We start from the raw sequence: 13,878 nt of genomic DNA on the forward strand, positions 1-13,878 counted from the left end.
GGGATCCGGTGCTGGTTTTTGTGCTCACAGTCTGTGAGGTCTGAGTGGGGCGTGGACAGCACCTGCTTTATAAGGCCTCTTCTCAGTTTAAGCAGATGCTGCTGAATCTTTGTTGGTTAGTCAGTTCCTGAAAGTTAGCCAGTACTGTGTAGCTTTGTATTTGTTTGTTGCTTACTGCAAATAGGCCTGGGGATTTGGTATTACACTCTGCCAATCCAGACCTAGCAGTAAGACTGGAGTCAGTCGTTTAGCTTGCTGGGGTTCTGTTACTACTCTGTGAACTTAGCAAGTTTGCGACTGTATTCTAAGACTTGCCTGTCTAATCCTGTCTCACTGTGCTAGGTTGTAAACACGACAACAAGAGAAGAAAGGAGACTCTTTTTGGGAAGCACTCTTATACAGATAGTAATGTGTGGCTAATTGCCACAATAGCTAACTAAAATTCAATACTTTAATGATTTTCGTTAAAAAATTAATTACTGAGGAGTTCAATAAGCGCCAGTATCTGTTTAAATAGTGACATTGCGAAAATATGAAGAAAATATTTTTAATCAATAAGGTACAAATACCTAATATAAGCCGGGATGGGTAGCTTTGTGATTTAGTGACTTGAAAAACACCAGCTATAAGACAACTTGTGGTCAGAAATATATTTATTCAATGTATATATATGACCATCATTTGAAGACTGCTGTGTATCCCAAACTGGGAATTGAATCCTAGCAGGTAGTTAAATCATAGGTCATGACCGATAGGCGAATCAATGCTCTATTTCAGTGACAGACAGGGTAGCAAATACTTGCAGTACCAGGGTGTTCCTTGGTGGTCTCCCATCCAAGTACTTAAACCGGCCCTCCACTGCTTGGCTTCCAAGATCAGATGAGATTGGGCATCTCCAGTGGGGTATGACCGCAGACCTTATGCTTACCCTTGTCACACTGTGTCCTTAATTGGGCACAGGTAAGAGCCAATTTGTGATATCATGTAGACCACAGGTGTCTAAATAGCTGATGAAAAGGAATATGAAGTTATTTATCAACGATATAAACAATGACACAAATGTCAGATACCCATCAAAGTATTCACGGTGGAGGTGGTCGCAAATACAAGTAGAAAAACACACCTATTCTGCACAAATAATTAAGAGTATCTCTAATGTCTATTTCTAGGTAGAGCAGAAAGGGAGGCCTCCAAATTTGGACTCCAAGATCTCAAATATAGTTGTATCCCACATATACTCCGGATTATACAGTAAGGTATACCAAATTGGTGATATTCCAGCTCCAATACCCCACCATAATTAACCTTCAAATAGCGGGGAGACAGTACAACAAAATTTATGCCACATAATGTGGCATAAATTTTGTTGTACTGTCTCCCCGCTATTTGAAGGTTAATTATGGTGGGGTATTGGAGCTGGAATATCACCAATTTGGTATACCTTACTGTATAATCCGGAGTATATGTGGGATACAACTATATTTGAGATCTTGGAGTCCAAATTTGGAGGCCTCCCTTTCTGCTCTACCTAGAAATAGACATTAGAGATACTCTTAATTATTTGTGCAGAATAGGTGTGTTTTTCTACTTGTATTTGCGACCACCTCCACCGTGAATACTTTGATGGGTATCTGACATTTGTGTCATTGTTTATATCGTTGATAAATAACTTCATATTCCTTTTCATCAGCTATTTAGACACCTGTGGTCTACATGATATCACAAATTGGCTCTTACCTGTGCCCAATTAAGGACACAGTGTGACAAGGGTAAGCATAAGGTCTGCGGTCATACCCCACTGGAGATGCCCAATCTCATCTGATCTTGGAAGCCAAGCAGTGGAGGGCCGGTTTAAGTACTTGGATGGGAGACCACCAAGGAACACCCTGGTACTGCAAGTATTTGCTACCCTGTCTGTCACTGAAATAGAGCATTGATTCGCCTATCGGTCATGACCTATGATTTAACTACCTGCTAGGATTCAATTCCCAGTTTGGGATACACAGCAGTCTTCAAATGATGGTCATATATATACATTGAATAAATATATTTCTGACCACAAGTTGTCTTATAGCTGGTGTTTTTCAAGTCACTAAATCACAAAGCTACCCATCCCGGCTTATATTAGGTATTTGTACCTTATTGATTAAAAATATTTTCTTCATATTTTCGCAATGTCACTATTTAAACAGATACTGGCGCTTATTGAACTCCTCAGTAATTAATTTTTTAACGAAAATCATTAAAGTATTGAATTTTAGTTAGCTATTGTGGCAATTAGCCACACATTACTATCTGTATAAGAGTGCTTCCCAAAAAGAGTCTCCTTTCTTCTCTTGTTGTCGTGTTTACAATATATTTCTGACTCGTGGGAGCACCGCTGATGGGCAGTGTTTTTGACACATAAAAATAAGGAGTGTATTACCTTAAGTGTCTACTTCCCAAAATGAGAATCTATTCCTGAATTTTGTTATCAGCTAATTACAGATAGTCTACCATTTCACACATACACCTACTATACCAGTGCGGTTTCCAATTCTTTTTTTCAAATCACTGTGCTAGGTGTCAGGGGTCAGTTTAGTGGCAGTAAGCTGAACCTGTGCACTGCAAGTGAGAATTAGGATTGTGGAGACTCTCCTTGTGTCTATCATTCCATCTCTGACCAAGGAGTTTACTGCCACACCCGTTGGTAACCCTTTAGGGCTTTGCTGTTGCCCTTAGCAACAGCATTTCGGGTTCTCTACGTATTAAAACACAACATCTTGCTTTTCCCATCTGAGCATTTCTAATACAAGGGAGATACCCAGTTCCTTAGCCTCTGGGCTTCTCTGTTCACTTTGTGTGTATTTTGTTACCCTATCACCTTCTGTGTACGTTATGTCATATTCCCCAGTCTGTCTGTGAGTCCATTTGTTTTGCATACCTATCCGTTCAGACACCAGTACATTCCTGCAGGCACTGGTGTGCATAACATATTCAGCAGCCTAATACTCCTGTTGAAATTTTGTGGGAATATGGAGTATACCCCTCAAAATACGTTGCAACAGGCGGTCGATCAGGTGCAGGTCCTGACTCGACAATTTAATGATTTGTCCATTAAAATACACACCTCCCAGGCTGCTGGCGGAGCTCCCGCAGCAGCAGCACCTGCAGGGGTTAAGGAGCCGAAAGTAAATCTCCCGGATCGTTTTTCTGGAGATCGCTCGCAGTTCTTTTGTTTCAAGGAGAGCTGCAAGCTATACTTCCGGCTTAGGCCTCAGTCTTCTGGGTCGGAGATTCAGCGGGTGGGCATAGTGATTTCCTTGCTACAAGGAGACCCACAGGTCTGGGCATATGGGTTGCAGCCTGACTGTCCGTCGCTTAAAAGTGTTGATGCTTTTTTTACGGCACTGGGCATGTTATATGATGACCCTGACAAGACGGCCTCAGCCGAGGCTCAGATTTCGATCCTTAAGCAAGGGCGAAGGCCAGTTGAGGTTTACTGTACGGAGTTTCGGAGGTTGGCCCATGATACCCAGTGGAATGACCCAGCCCTGAGACACCAGTACCGAAGAGGTCTTTCTAACCAGATAAAGGACCAACTGGTACAATATCCCTTGCCTGATAGCTTGGATCAGCTCATGCAGTTATCCATCCGGGTGGATAGACAGCTGAGAGAGCGTAGGCTTGAAAGGGAGACTGAGATTTCCTTCCTTCCCAAGGGAACCTCAGACTCTGAGGAATTTTCCGAGGAGCCTATGCAGATTGGGGCTACCCGCCTCTCCTCGCGTGAGAAGACGCGGAGGAGACAGCAGGGGTTGTGTTTGTACTGTGGGAATAAAGGTCATGTGGTAGTATCATGCCCAGAAAAGCCGGAAAACTTCAGGCCTGAGGGTGATGGGAAATATTTTGTCAGGCCAGAAGTCAGAATTTCCCAAGAAGACTTTTATCATTCCGGTGACCTTGAAGATCCTCGGTCAAACTGTCAAGACTGAGGCCTTTGTGGACAGTGGGGCCGACGGGGTTTTTATGGACCGCCAATTCGCCCTGAAACACTCTGTTCCCTTAGTACCCTTGGCATCGGAAATTGAGATTTGTGGGTTAAACGGGGAACCATTATCCCAAGGTAAAATTACCTCTTGCACTAGCCAGATTTCTTTGTTTATTGGAGCCACACACTCTGAAAAATTGTCCTTTTATGTGACTGTCTGTACTTTTGCCCCATTGGTGTTGGGGTTACCCTGGTTAAGGGCCCATAATCCTCAATTTGACTGGGTCTCTGGGGAGATTCTTAGTTGGGGTACTGATTGTTTCAGGAGTTGCTTGAGCCTTCCAGTCAGGCTCTCGCAGCTAAGTTAGCCAGGATTGCCAGGGTGTTATGCAGATTTTGCGGACGTGTTCTCCAAAAAAGTTGCAGAGGTACTACCTCCCCATCGCCCCTATGACTGTGCCATTGATTTGTTGCCAAATGCTAAGCTTCCCAAGAGCAGGTTGTACTCCCTGTCACGTCCTGAGACTCAGGCTATGGCAGAGTACATTCAGGAGAACTTGGCTAAGGGATTTATCAGACCTTCACAGTCTCCAGTTGGGTCGGGGTTCTTCTTCGTGGGTAAAAAGGATGGTTCGTTGCGTCCCTGCATCGACTTCAGGGAATTGAACCGTATCACGATTAAAAACTCATACCCACTGCCTCTCATTTCGGTCTTGTTTGACCAGCTTCGTACTGCCACCATTTTTTCTAAGATTGACCTACGCGGTGCGTACAATCTAATCCGAATAAGAGAGGTGGATGAATGGAAGACTGCCTTTAATACCCACTCAGGGCATTATGAATATTTGGTGATGCCTTTTGGGCTCTGTAATGCCCCGGCAGTCTTCCAGGATTTCATGAATGATGTGCTCAGGGAATATTTGGATAGATTCTTAGTTGTATACTTAGATGACATCCTAATCTTCTCCCATTCCCTGGAGGAACATCGGAAGCATGTACGCTTAGTCCTCCAGAAACTCAGAGACCACCGGCTTGGGGCGAAGCTGGAGAAGTGCGAATTTGAAGTTCAGCAAATCGCATTTCTAGGATATATTATCTCCCCAGAAGGTTTCCAAATGGAGGGTTCCAAGGTACAGGCAGTCCTGGATTGGGTGCAGCCCACTAGTTTGAAGGCGCTTCAGCGTTTCCTGGGCTTTGCGAATTTTTATAGACGATTTATCGCTGGATTTTCGTCTATAGTGGCGCCCTTGGTGGCACTCACTAAGAAAGGGGCGGATGTTGCTCACTGGTCTTGTGAGGCTAAAGCGGCTTTTGCCCGTCTCAAAAGGGCATTTGTTTCGGCCAAGGTGCTGCGACACCCAGATCCAGAGCGTCCTTTTGTGGTGGAGGTGGATGCCTCTGAGATGGGTATTGGGGCAGTGCTTTCTCAGATGGGAGTGTCTGATAATCGCCTTCATCCCTGTGCTTACTTTTCCCGTAAATTTTCGCCTGCCGAGATGAATTATGACGTGGGTAACCGGGAATTGTTGGCTATTAAGGATGCACTCGAGGAGTGGAGACACTGGCTTGAGGGGGCTAAGTTTGTGGTCTCAATTCTCACCGACCATAAGAATTTGGCATATTTAGAGTCAGCGAAGCGTCTCAATGCCAGGCAGGCACGATGGGCTTTGTTTTTTGCTCGCTTTAATTTTTTGATAACATATCGCCCTGGGTCAAAAAACATCAAGGCTGATGCGCTCTCGCGGAGTTTTGCTCCAATCCAGGAGACCACCGAGGAGCCGTTGCCCATTGTATCCCCATCATGTATTAAAGTGGGCATTACCCAGGACCTCTTATCATTAGTCCTTAGAGCACAGGAGCAGGCTCCTCCAGACCTTCCGGTAGGTCTTTTGTTTGTGCCTCCTAGGTTAAGACAGCGAGTTTTCCTGGAATTCCATGCCAAGAAGTCGGCAGGTCACCCGGGTATTGCCAGAACTCGGGATTTGCTATCTAGGGCGGTGTGGTGGCCCTCGGTGGCTAAGGATGTGGATCAGTGGGTTCGGGCATGTGACATCTGTGCCCGAAATAAGACTCCTAGAGGGGTTCCTGTTGGCCCATTACATCCACTCTCTATCCCATCTAAGCCATGGACCCACATTTCAATGGATTTTGTGGTGGACTTGCCCAAATCCTCGGGGATGACAGCCATCTGGGTTGTCGTTGACAGGTTTTCGAAGATGGCGCACTTCGTTCCACTGGTTGGGCTGCCATCGGCCAGACGCCAGTCTGAATTATTTATGCTGCATGTTGTGCGTCTCCACGGGTTGCCACTTGATGTGGTCTCTGACCGCGGATCCCAGTTTGTGGCCAAATTCTGGAGGGCATTTTGTTCCGATCTCCAGATTTCTGTCAGCTTGTCGTCAGGCTACCATCCGCAGTCTAATGGGCAGACTGAAAGGGTGAACCAGTCCCTGGAGCAGTTCCTCAGGTGTTATGTCTCCAAGTGTCAGACTGACTGGGTTGCTCATCTGTCCATGGCGGAGTTTGCCTATAACAACGCGGCTCACTCTGCTACAGGGATCTCTCCCTTCCTTTGTGTGTATGGGTATCATCCTAAGGCCAATTCTTTTGACCCCCTGGACTCCACGCCTGGTGGTTCCTCTGTGGTTTCGGTCCTTAGAGGTATTTGGCGGAAAGTGAAGAAAGCCCTTGTGTCTGTGTCATTAGTGACCAAAAGGGTTTTTGATAAGCGGAAAAGACCCTGCAGCTTCAAATTAGGAGACTTCGTCTGGTTGTCTACCAAGAATTTGAAGTTGAGACAGCCCTCTCATAAGTTAGGCCCCCGGTTCATCGGCCCTTATAAGATCACCAGGGTTATTAATCCGGTGGCATTTCAGTTAGATCTGCCCCGTTCTTTGGGTATCAATAAAACATTTCATTGTTCCCTTTTAAAACGGGCGATTAGCAATCCTTCTTCCAGTGGAAGACCTTCCCCTCTTCTAATACGTGGCCAAAGGGAGTTTGTTGTTGAAAGGATTCTTGACTCCAAGGTGGTTCGGGGTCGGCTGTCATTTTTGGTGCACTGGAAGGGGTATGGCCCGGAGGAGCGGTCGTGGGTGCGCAGTTGTGATCTTCATGCCCCTAGACTGATACGCTCTTTCTTCTCGCAGTTCCCCTATAAACCCGGTGGTAGGGGTTCTTTGACCCCTCGTCAGAGGGGGGGTACTGTTAGGGTCTCCTGCCCTGTGCTGCCACGTCATCATGGCAACCAGGAGACAAGTGCTAGTGGAGTAACCTGAGCGCAGCTGATACTCCGGTTCGGGTCTTTTGCTGTGCAGTGGTTATAGGCTCTGTGCACGGCAGGGGATCCGGTGCTGGTTTTTGTGCTCACAGTCTGTGAGGTCTGAGTGGGGCGTGGACAGCACCTGCTTTATAAGGCCTCTTCTCAGTTTAAGCAGATGCTGCTGAATCTTTGTTGGTTAGTCAGTTCCTGAAAGTTAGCCAGTACTGTGTAGCTTTGTATTTGTTTGTTGCTTACTGCAAATAGGCCTGGGGATTTGGTATTACACTCTGCCAATCCAGACCTAGCAGTAAGACTGGAGTCAGTCGTTTAGCTTGCTGGGGTTCTGTTACTACTCTGTGAACTTAGCAAGTTTGCGGCTGTATTCTAAGACTTGCCTGTCTAATCCTGTCTCACTGTGCTAGGTGTCAGGGGTCAGTTTAGTGGCAGTAAGCTGAACCTGTGCACTGCAAGTGAGAATTAGGATTGTGGAGACTCTCCTTGTGTCTATCATTCCATCTCTGACCAAGGAGTTTACTGCCACACCCGTTGGTAACCCTTTAGGGCTTTGCTGTTGCCCTTAGCAACAGCATTTCGGGTTCTCTACGTATTAAAACACAACATCTTGCTTTTCCCATCTGAGCATTTCTAATACAAGGGAGATACCCAGTTCCTTAGCCTCTGGGCTTCTCTGTTCACTTTGTGTGTATTTTGTTACCCTATCACCTTCTGTGTACGTTATGTCATATTCCCTAGTCTGTCTGTGAGTCCATTTGTTTTGCATACCTATCCGTTCAGACACCAGTACATTCCTGCAGGCACTGGTGTGCATAACATTACTCTTCCATTGCGACCAGCTCAGTCCTCTTCATTCCTGGTTTGACGTCACAATCACGCCCAGCGTTCGGCCAGCCACTCCCCCATTTCTGCAGACACTCCTGCGTTTTCAACTAGCACGCCTGCGTTTTTCGGCACACTCCCATAAAACGGCCAGTTTCCGCCCAGAAACATCCACTTCCTGTCAATCACACTACGATCAGCAGAGCGATTGAAAAGCTTTGTTACGCCGTGAGTAAAGTACCAAACTTTTTGTGTTAAATAACTTGGCGCAGGCGCGCTGTGTACCATGCGCATGCGCAGTTGGCGACTATTCGCTCCGTTGCGAAACATTTTAACGAGTGAACAACTCGGAATGACCCCCCATGTGCACTGCAGATGTGGCATATATAACATTTGCAGAGAGTTAGATTTGGGTGGGTTATTTTGATTCTGTGCAGAGTAAATACTGGCTGCTTTATTTTTACACTGCAATTTAGATTTCAGTTTGAACACGCCACACCCAAATCTAACTCTCTCTGCACATGTTATATCTGCACACCCTGCAGTGCACATGGTTTTGTCCAACGGCTAACAAATTTGCTGCTATGATCAGGGCCAGTATTTACTAAAAATCCGAGTTTGCCCGATTTGTGTTTTTTTTTCTAAGTCCCAATCCGGGAATACACTAAGCACAAATCTCGGCAGTGTTTGGACTATTCGTAATGGTTTGATTTGCAAACTTCAGAAATACGAATGAATAGACCATCGGTCAAACGCGGCTGTTATTACATACAATACGGGAATTCACTATTCATTTATATTTGGGTGTTAGTCTCTGAGTGCTAAAATGCGGTCGTATTTTTTTGCGATTCGTTAAAAAAAGCTGCAAAAAAATAGACCTGCTTTTTTCAGCCGTGTTTACATGTGTTGCAACTCAAAAATCAATCACACCTGAATACGGATGCCTATAAAAGGATGTTAGACCCAATTCAATCCACCTACACTCAGAAATGGCAGCAGGACTGTGGACCAGTGATATTTTTTGTGCTGTGGGATTCCTCAGACTCAGACATCAGCCTGTAAGTACCCAGGGCCAAGAAAATGAACATGGTCAGCAGGTTGTACAGGTTCCGCGGAGGCTGCGCAGGCCTCGTTTTTTTAGGGGGCGTTTAAACTTGAACGCATTGTCCGATGATAAGGTCATACAGATGTTCCGTCTAAATCATAACAACATTTTCCATCTGTATGACCTTGTCAAACTGGGCCTAGACCCTGAGACAGCACGCTCTCGCTCTGTCTCAGGCCTGCACAAACTCCTGGCTGTGTTGCACTTTCTTGCTACTGGCAGCTTTCAGGCTGTGTCTGGGGATGTCATAGGAATCTCACAGCCCTCATTTTCTAGAATATTAACACAGGTGATGTATACCTAACTACCCACTCTGTTTTTGCTTGGTTTTAATTACTCAGTGGCCAGTTCTGTGCTAAAATCTCATGTATAATTTTCTATCAAATATACACACAGGTGTTGGCTGTTTTGCAGCCCCACATCGATGCCTCAATCTGCTTCCCTACCCAGGAGTCTCAGTGGCATGTCTTCTGGGTAGATTTCTATGAGCTGGCTGGCATGCCCAATGTGCTTGGAACCATAGATTGCACACACATTCAACTGAGACCACCTAGGGGCAGGAAGCACATATATACAAATCGCCATCTAGAACACTCCACAAATGTGCAGGTGGTTTGTGATGCAAATCTCAAAATAATGAGTGTTGTTGCTGGTTACCCTGGGGGCTGCCATGACTCCTTCATCCTCAGTCAGTCATCGCTCTTTGATAAGTTTGAGGATGGACAAATGCCAGATGGATGGCTGCTGGGTATGTAATTTGATATGTGTAGGCCTGCGTATATTTTGTCCAAATACAGGGGCAGATGTATTAACCTGTAGAAGGCATAAGGAAGTGAGAAACCAGTGATATGTGCAAGATGATAAAGGCACCAGCCAATCAGCTCCAATATGTAAATGAACATTTAGGAACAGATTGTCCGCTGCCTTTATTACCTTGCACATATCACTGGTTTATCACTTCCTTATGCCTTCTACAGGTTAATACATCTGCCCCACAGTGTGTTACTTATGTGTTGCTGTATCTTAACATGAATTGCGTTACTATATCTGTCTTTTAGGTGATGAAGGATATGGCTGTTTCTCTTGGCTTCTAACTCCATTGTCCCGACCTGATACCCCTGCTGAACACAATTACAATCATGCACATAAGTCCACTCGGAATGTGATAGAAAGATGTTTTGGGGTGCTGAAATCTAGGTTTCGGTGTCTGGATAAGTCTGGTGGCCTTTTGTTGTATAGTCCCTCGAAGGTGACTCAAATTGTGTTCTGCTGCTGCTTTCTTCATAACATGTGTTTGCAACAACATCTGCCACATGTTGAGGAGGAGGAGGAGGATGAAGAAAGCAGCCAGCAAGCAGAGGAATTAGAGACATCTGGTGATACTTGAAGTACAGATGTAGGGAGGCAGGTTAGGCAAGAGCTAATCACTCGCTATTTCTAAGGTAAATTTGGTTTGCTTATTTCATTTGTTGTGTAATCATAAATAGATGTTGTCCCATTTTTAATTTATAAACCATTACTCAGAATGTGTCTGTCTCCTTGAGACATACAAACATACCCTCGCTTTATGCAAAACAAATGTGGCATGTGTATTGTGTTTATTTTAAAACTCAAAACAACAGATTGTGAGTGGCATGCATTAAGTCTGGATAAGTGTTCGTAAACTTGCACTGCTAATTTATTACAAGCACACATAATCCACATAGTAATTTATTTACTATTTGACTTTATAATTGTGTGTAATGTCCTAATGCACAGGTTCTCAAACTCGGCCCTCAGGACCCCACACAGTGCATGTTTTGCAGGTAACCCAGTAGAAGCACAGGTGTATGAATTACTCACAGACACATTTTAAATGATTCACAAGTGGAGCTAATTATGGCACTTGTAATTGTGTGAGGAGACCTTCAAAACATGCACTGTGGGGGGTCCTGAGGTCCAAGTTTGAGAACCTGTGTTCTAAATAAACAGTCCTCAACATATAATATGTTAGCCTTGAGGAATACATGTGTCCCTATGTGTGATGCTCCATCATATTTAAGGGATACAAACTTACTCTCATGAAAAATAATTTATTTTGTAATTTTTGCTGCAGTAAACTTGCTGATTTGTAAGTAAATACACAGCTTGCCACATATATATATTACTAGGTGCTTCATCGCGCCCTACAGGCGCTCTTCACACCGTCGCAAGGGGCTACGCCCCCTTAACCCTTGCATGCCTTTCTGGGGTTCAATATTTGTATTATATGGAGTATTACCTGCATTCATTTGTTAGTGGTTAAATATTGCACAATGAAAGGGCGTGCGATGGTGAAGGAGGCGCAGCCCCTTGCGACGGCGTGAACAGCACCTGCAGGGCACAAAGTACAGAATGTAGCAGGTGCGGGGGGGGGGGGCTGTGGATGGGGGAGGGTGTCTGTAGATGCTGCGGGTAGAGGGGGGGTGGAAGCGGGGGGGCCCGGATGGGGAAGGGTCGGGAGATGCTGTGGGTGGGGGAGGAGCAGAGGAGTGGGGGCTGCAGATGGGGGATGGGGTCCGGAGGCACTGCCGGTGGGGGAAGGGCAGAGGTGCCAAGGGTGGGAGAGGGGCAGGTGCGGGGATGTTGCGGATGGGTGAAGGGTTCCGGAGGTGCTGTGGGATGGGAAGAGGCGGGGGTGAGGGTCCGGAGGTGCCGTGAGTAGGGGAGGGGCAGGTACAGGTGGTGCGGCGGATGGGGAAGGGGGTCCGGAGGTGCTGCAGGTGGTGGAGGGGCAGGTGGGGGAGGTGTGGATGAGGGGGGCACCGCGGATGGAGGAGGGTGTCTGCAGATGCTGCGGGTGGAGGGGGGGCAGGTGTGGGGGGAGACATATATGGGGGGTGGATGGTGGAGGGGGTCTGGAAGTGCTGTGGGTGGTGGAGGGGCGGAGGAGTGGAACCCGCGGGTGGTGTAGGGGGTCTGGAGGCACAGCGTGTGGGGGAGTGGTGGGGTGCCGCATGTGGTAGAGGGGAAGGTGCGGTGCATTGGGGAGGGGTCTGGAGGTGCTACGGGTACTGTACCTGCCAAAAAGGTAGTTGGAGGGTATGCAGTAACAGGGCCAGGACAGGGGTGACAGGGTCAGGACAGGGGTGACGGGGCCAGGACAGGGGTGACAGGGTCAGAATATGGGTGACAGGGTCAGAACAGGGGTGACAGGGCCAGGACAGGGGTGACGGGGCCAGAACAGGGGCGACAGGGCCAGGACAGAAATTACAGAGACAGGATAGGGGTGAGATGGCCATGGTAGGGGCGGCAGGACCAGGACAGGGGTGACAGAGCCTGTATAGGGTTGACAGGGCAAGCACAGGGGTGACAGGGCCTGGATAGGGGTGACAGGGCCAGGATAAGGGTGACAGGGCCAGGATAACGGTGACAGGGACATGACAGAACACAGGGCATGGGAGAGATTGGTATTAGGGACAGAACAGTGGTGACAGACAGATGTGTTTTACCGGAGTCACTGCTGCTGGCTGCTGCTGTTCCACTCCAACCTGTTGGGATCTGCTGCTGGTGGAGACTTGGCATGGCTGACTCTCTCAGGCTGTAGTCCTGCTTCCTCTGTCCGTCCGCATCCCTCCCCCCCTCCTCAGTCACACACCGCAGACCTCGAGCAGCTGCCGGGCACTGTGGTAAGGGGAGACTGGGAGTGACTGGTTAGCCCCCAGGAGACGCTGTGGCTGGAGGGAGGAGGGGGTCGGAGCCTGCAAGCAGCGCGGACTTCTGCAGCGCTGCCCGCCAGCCAAAGTATGTGAAGGAGCTGGGCGCACCTCACTGCGGGCGCCAGCACTGCAGCTAGCGGTGGGGTTGCCGGGGCTGGAGATAACAGAGGCAGTACGGAACCTGCACAGCGGCAGGTGCCCCACAAAACTGCAGCTAAGAAGTGTGCCAGAAAGTGACGCTCCTCTGCGCCAGAGAGACCCTGCTGAGTATGCTGATGTGGGGGGTCAAGCACACAGTGAGCCGGTGCCCGTCTGTCTGTACGGCATACCCCCTCACACACCCCCACACCTCCCAACCGTCCCGATTTTCGCGGGACAGTCCCATTTTTTAGGGTCTGTCCCGCTGTCCCACCCGTGGGCCACAGTGTCCCGCGGTGGTGGTGGTGTTGGGGGGGGGGGACAGTTGGGAAGCTCCTGTACTCTCTGTTTTGCTTAGCAGAGCAGCGGTGAATTTAGTGGAGACAGAGGGACAGGGGGCATCAGGGGGTACGGATTAAGGGGGGTTCCAGCAGCAGAGCCGGATTAAGGGGGGGCAGGGGGTACGTACCATGGGCTCCACAGTTTTAGGGGGCCCCCCAGCTGGAGTAGCTCTGTCCCAGCTCTGAAGCTCCCCCGTCCTGCCAGCAACAGCGGCAGCATTGTGCTACAGTCAGCACACGCTGCTACGTGTAGGCAGGTCTGTGGTGGTGCAGGGAGGCAGCAGTCTCCCTGCTTTTTTCTGCCTGTGCGGGAGTGTAGGGGGGAGCGACCACCCCCTCTGGATTTACCTCTAGCTGAGGGGCCAAAATTCCATTAAAAAAAATATTCCTGGAATTTGCATAATGGGGCGTGGCTTCCTGGGCGTGATTAGGCCACGCCCCCAATCCCACAGCAGGCACAGCAATGAGATAGGGCCCCTTGTCTTGAATGCCCTGGGCCCCCCAGACTCATAATCTGCCCCTGGGGGCATGCCAGCAGCTCACAGAGC

At 48.0% G+C, this 13,878-nt stretch overlaps 2 pseudogenes; one reads left to right on the top strand and one right to left on the bottom strand.

The window, feature by feature from the left end:
- Nucleotides 1-796: 796 nt before the first annotated feature.
- LOC134896799 (5S ribosomal RNA) lies at nucleotides 797-917 on the bottom strand (annotated as a pseudogene).
- An 863-nt stretch (nucleotides 918-1,780) lies between these two features.
- Nucleotides 1,781-1,901, top strand: LOC134896800 (5S ribosomal RNA; annotated as a pseudogene).
- The last annotated feature ends 11,977 nt before the right edge of the window (nucleotides 1,902-13,878 follow it).

The sequence above is a fragment of the Pseudophryne corroboree genome, chromosome 3, assembly GCF_028390025.1.
Source record: "Pseudophryne corroboree isolate aPseCor3 chromosome 3, aPseCor3.hap2, whole genome shotgun sequence".
In the NCBI taxonomy this organism is placed as follows: domain Eukaryota; kingdom Metazoa; phylum Chordata; class Amphibia; order Anura; family Myobatrachidae; genus Pseudophryne; species Pseudophryne corroboree.